We start from the raw sequence: 6,214 nt of genomic DNA on the forward strand, positions 1-6,214 counted from the left end.
TTTGCTTTTTTCTTGAACCATGAATGCAGTTTATTTATACTCTGTTTTACAGAAGAATGCTGAAGATAATGAGTAGAAATTATTTTTGTGCCCTTTCTCATCAGTGGTATAAACATGGAGTTAGTGCAATGAGATGCAGCGGATGAAACTCAAAATAGAGTGTGGGGGTGTTCTTGTCCCATGCAAAACTACTTGTTTTAATGTTTCAGTGGAAGTGCTTTGTGCATTTATATTGTTCCTTTATGAGTGTTTAATTTGATGTAGCAGGCTGTTATTTTTTCTGCTTTCATTTATTTATCAAATACTCTTGCTGTCAACCTGATACAAGTGAATAATGACACATCTGAGGTAGTAGTCAGCTACACAGGGGGATACTTGACAACGTTCTGTGAGCACTGAGCATGCTCACAACTTATTTGCTTTGTAATGGCTGGTGGCATACCAGTGAAATTATTGATATAGAATTTAACTTCAGCAGTTTTAGTTACACACAGTGAAAAATCCAGAAGACGTCTGTTCAGGTACCTGTACACTGGCCGATCTTTAATAAGGATTGGGTCAGTGCAACAGCTGTAGTGGGACCTGGCATTTGGTAGATGCACCTACCCCATGGCCCTGCTTCTTCCTTCCTGATTATACTCTTTCATATTTGCTAACTTTGATATTAACAGGTGATTTATAAGTAGGAAGAGGTTAAAACATTAATTGAGTCATATGATGCAATTTTTGTATTTAAGGATGATTTCATTAAGCATTATTCTGTTTGAAGAAGTCTTATTATGTTAGAGAGTTACTGATGATGTTGGATATCCAATAAAAAGTTTTGGTTTTAATTACCAGCTTTTTTATTTCATTGATGAGTAGTGTGTCTGTCATCTTCTGTAAACCGGCATCAAGACCCACCACATCCTTTGGCATTTTTTCCCTTTAGTTCCACCCCCTTTAATTCACAACATATGTGCTTTTTTTTTTGGTGCTTTTTTTTTTGTCGACAGCAGTGGTGTATTTTTGCTATGTTTGTTTTTGTGGCAATTAATTTTACTGTTACTAAATCCTATCCACCTTTTTTGTAGCTGAGCATGTGAAGACTAATGCAAAGCAGTAAACAATGGATCTGGACTGCAAAATCTGAAATGGATGTGGTAGAGAATGAAAAAAACAACCAAGCAAGAAGGAAAAGAATGGATGAGGAAGAGGAAGGGTTCAAAATGCTATTAAATGTCATTGAAGTTGCAAACTAGTGTTTACTCTGAATGATAATAATTTGATATGTTTGCAATGGTCAGGACAAGCATACAGTTATGTACAGCTGATAGATACGAATGTACTACAAAGTGTGTTGAGAAAGACTGATCAGTGTGTGGTATGGTTAGCATCTAGGTGTTCCACACCAGGCAAAATAAAAATTGGTTATTTTTTATTTGTAATACACATAACCTCAATGTACCTATTTTCCCATGCGTATCAAATATTTTTCCAGACATTTAGATGCCTAGGTAAGAATTAAGATGAAAATGCTCTGTTATAACACACCTTTGAACTGATGAGGCTTAACTGGTAGAGAATGCTCTGCAATTTAGCAATGGCCTTCTGAATTCAGTCTTACAGCAGTATGCTATTGAACAGGGAAACAGAAGAATGTATCACGCCTGATAATGATAGGCATTGTTTCACACCCACAGGTCAAAGCAATGGGTATCACTAAATCAATAATGCAGTCTTTACAAAAAAGTGGAATAAAACAAATAAAGATACTCTACTGGAAATTAATTATTTGAAGCCTGCTTTTTTCACTGAAGAGTAAAGGGTTGTAATAGGTGTTTTAGTCTTTACCCATGCTCATGGCTGCACTTAATGTTAGAGGAGTAACTGCCAACATATTATCTAAAATGCTGCTTTTCAAACCTCTGGCTGGAGTGAGACTGTTCAGTTGTTTGGATATCATACTTATTAAATATCCGCTCATTTATGCTGTTTTACCCTTTATCCTTTATGCATGGAAAAGTTATTGCTAGCAGAAGATGGCCTAAAAATTCAAATTTAATAGCAGATGTCTGTGAGTATAGCATAGGAGGCTCTCTGAATCAGTCATTACCTACAAGTAGATAAATAAGGGATTTTTTTTTCATCTTGAGCTGCAGTGACATGGCTGGGGATATGCTGACTAAGGACAAAATCAGCTTATACCTTCAAAAGTTTAGACACAACAGGAGATAGATAACCTTAACTGTGTAGCATTATTGCAGGAAAACCTACTTTATAGCTGCCAGATGTACATTCAGTTTTTATGCCACATTCTCCTTCAATGTGTTTTCAGTGTCATGAAATAAAACATGTTTTAATATACTGCACAGTATATAGTCATTTTTCAAATGCCTATAATTCAGCCTGCATCATTTTTTTATACATTGCCTATCACAATCAGGTGATTCTTTAATGCCTTAACTATTATTATTATTATTTGTAGCTACTTCAACTTTTACATTTAATTAAGATTCAGTTCCTGAGACTAGGGATGTCCAACTACGACTCTGCACAGGTATTTTTCTAAGTTGAGCCACATGTCATAGTCATTAATTCATAGGTAAGCGTATTGTCCACTATAATTTTATGAGAAGGGCAGAATCAGTTAATTGGGTTATCAGGTACACTAGTTAGATTACTGCATAGAATGTAACAACTTTATGCTTAAAAATTAAGGTCTAGATGAGAAAGTTAGAAATTAAGTGATATTCCTTTAAAACACATATACCACTACTTTTGATGAAATAATCCTTGGCACCATCATTTGCAAATACAGAAATGGAACAATGGGGAAATTATTTTTATAGGATAGATGGTTTTAACATTGTTTTATTTTATGTTCACTTTACAGATGACTTTCCTTTTGTGGACAAGTGATTGAATCTCTGTAAAAGAATTAATTTCTGCAAAATGGATAAATGTCCAGCTTTTTTTTTTACCTTTACAGCTGTAAGCTCATGTACTGAGTTTCCATATGTTGATATCAAAGTAAAATTCAGAAAGAGGAAGAGAGAGAGATTATATTGTGCACCTGTAGAAAAAACTATTTTAATATTTTGTATCTGCATGTAGGCAGAACTGCATTATCTCATCCCATTTTTGAACTGTCAGCATCATTCTGTGCAATCTATCATGACTCATAAAATACCAAAAAGGTTCTTTACACAATAGTCCACACAAATGTTTAGTGCTTTCCTTTATTTATTGAATCAGAAAATGTTTCTTGTGTGCAACCTGCACCCCTTGATGAAGAGACTACCCTTTCAGATGCAGCAGTACTCACTGTCACACCTTCACATGGAGGTACTAGGTGAAGACACATTTCACAGTTGCCACCAGAGACATGCAAGGCCTGGACTTCCCAACAGCAGATGTGTTGTTACATAATTCAGGCACTGGCTACTGCCACTGGTAGTCAGGTAGAGATGGTTTTGAGTACTGAAGGATATACATGAGGAAATTCACCAGTATGTGGTGAGGGAAAGAGAAACAGACAACACCACGATGATCCTCCTCATGCACAGTATGGTTACACATCATAGTCATAGCAGACTCTATGTAAAGGCTTACCAGACAAACATATTGTAAACAGGGCTGAATGTGGATGAGGGTTTGTCCACATGTATAGTGGGCATGTAGGCCAAATACTATATTTATCTCAGGAAAGTGCTGCAAGTATTCATGTGGATTCACCAAAGTAAAATGCAGCGAAATCATACCAGACTTCCACAACACATGGTGGTCATGGTAGACACACATCTGAGTCAAGGTCTAGGTCCTGCAACACTGTTAGGGCAATGTCAACAATTCCCTTCTAGATTCAGTACATCTCATTACAGGAGCAACTCAACATCAAGCTTATATTATAGCACTTCCTCATGATCAATGGTCCATCATCCATACTATCCTTTGTACATAACACATTCCACATATAAGTGAAATTCTGAACATAACTAACATAGACAGTACTCACCAAGATGTTACTTTACAGACAGGTCAATGCTGTGTTTTTTCTTTATATCTGAAAAACAGTAAACAAATAATAGCAGTCAAAAAATCATCAATATCAATGACTAACTTTATTTTTGCAAGGCAAATTACTTTTTCTGTGAACAGTTAAAACTTGGTAAGTGACAGTGTAGTCCAACAATATATACTGTTTTATGCTTCAGTCAAAAGCAGCAATATTACTAGCCTTTGCTCCTGTGAACTCTCAACACTGTACGAATGATGGCTTGTGAGTCAGACAGAAATTTTCCCACCCTCCCACCTGATTACTGTTCTGTTCTTAAACACCACTGTGTTTCTCGTTGCCTGCCCCTTATGTTAATTTGACCATTTATCTCATTTTCTCTCTGCTTTTACTGGCTAGTGTGAGTAAGCACAAAATTATCATTTTGTGAAATCACTCCTCTTCAACTATTTAAATTTATTGGCCACCCTACTGTATTCCATAGTACCAGAACACAAAAGTGACCACCCCCTTTCAGTCTATCTTGCCGTTTTCAAAATAGTGACTCTCCAGACAGGTAAAACTTAAGTTAGTTACTTTCACATCTAACTCCTCTGGTGCACACTGTATTGTTTAAGATAGACCATTTTTTTCATCTTACCTTTAAGCATCTATTGCAAGATCATCAGTTATTGGGAAGCCCACATTCCGCCTCTCAGTAGTCATCTTGGGATTAGTGCTTCTGTTTTCTCCTGGTGAGAGAAGGAGTACAGTGACATTATTTCCTGGAGACTGCTGATCACCAGAAAGCTTAATAACTGTTTTATAGGTGACAGCTTGGAATCTGTGCTTATATTCTGATCCTGGTGAGAGTAGGAGCAGAGTGCATTGATTCCTGACTATTTCTGGTTGGAGAGTGAGTGTCTGTGCTTAACGTACCTGAATGGTCTGGTTGCTATTTGAGACATCTACCAGAAAAAGGCTACAAGCCTACAGACCCTTGCATCATCTGGGACAAGACTGTGGATCACCAAACATGCTGTGCCCTGCTTCTCTTCTTGGGATTGGTGCTAACATTTACTTCTGGTGAGAGAAGAAGCAAAGGAGCATTGTATCCCAACAGAGTGAAGCTGTGGTGAGACCAGCATTAGTAGTAGCCAGGCAATAGCCATTCATGCAACTCCCTCTTTTCATAATTCTTAACAAGCTAATTCTTTGTTTTCATTAAGTATTGCTTGATTTATTTCTAACTTCAGAATATCTGTCGAAACACTTCATCCTTAAATTTTTAGGGTCTATGTATTAGTTTCCCCTCAAGTGTTTGGCAGTGCTCTGTACTGGCTCAGACACCTTGAGTGACATTTTTCCTGTAAAAGAAATATATAAGGAAATAGCTTCAGTACTTAGCAATAATGACCATCCCTTCTGGCATGTCTAAAGGTCAGTTTCCTGTGCTTTCTCCTATTAACTTAGTGAACTTGGGCATTCTGAGGCAGTGCAGCAACTACCTCATGTACACAGACAACCATCTCCTCTTACCTACCAAAACTGAGACTTGTGAAAGATGCACTTATATATCCAAATTGGAAGCCATACACTCTCAAGCCAAGACCGGAATAGCTGGTCAAGAGGAGAAGGTCAACATCTGCACCACACCACATGCAACACATAGCCCTCCAGAACACCCACCATCACAGCTCTCACATAAAAACACAAACCACAAACACATCTTCGTGGAGGCTCTCAGTAGAAATCTAACCAAACAGCAGAGACCTCCAAGGCAGAAACGCATTCGACCACCACAACACAGCACAAACCATAAGACACATAGCTCACCTGCACAGTATGCCCCTCAACCTAAGCCCCCAAGGCAAAACAGCTTCCCAATACACTAATCATATGTGACTCGACAGTGAGGCACACTGATGTCCCACTCACTAGGTTGAATAAGGAGAAGGTAACAGTTAGCTGTCTATCAGGAGCCAGAATATGACACATAACACACACACTCAGGTCATTCCACAACAAGTACAAGTATGACTCTGTCACTGTCCATGTGGGTGTGAATGACCGGAGATGTACCTTCCTGGACTACATGAAAAGAGACATGGAGGAGCTCTTGGATTATGTGGCCCAGGCAAGTGTTACCCTAGCCCTGAGCAGCATCCTACTGTCACCCAGAATGATACCACAGTACAAGCAGGAAATGACTGACTTCAACAATTGGCTAAGTTTCTG

The 6,214-nt window shown here is 38.0% G+C and overlaps 1 long non-coding RNA gene across 1 annotated transcript in view; it reads right to left on the bottom strand.

Annotated features, from left to right (window-relative positions):
- LOC122811186 overlaps positions 1-4,047 on the bottom strand; it is a 217,202-nt gene extending 213,155 nt beyond the window's left edge. The window contains exon 1 of the long non-coding RNA XR_006366222.1: positions 3,998-4,047. This is a non-coding gene — a long non-coding RNA (uncharacterized LOC122811186). The remainder of the gene's footprint in view (positions 1-3,997) is intronic.
- Positions 4,048-6,214: the final 2,167 nt, after the last annotated feature.

This window comes from Protopterus annectens, chromosome 9.part0, assembly GCF_019279795.1.
Source record: "Protopterus annectens isolate FY-2018-M chromosome 9.part0, PAN1.0, whole genome shotgun sequence".
NCBI lineage: Eukaryota > Metazoa > Chordata > Ceratodontiformes > Protopteridae > Protopterus > Protopterus annectens.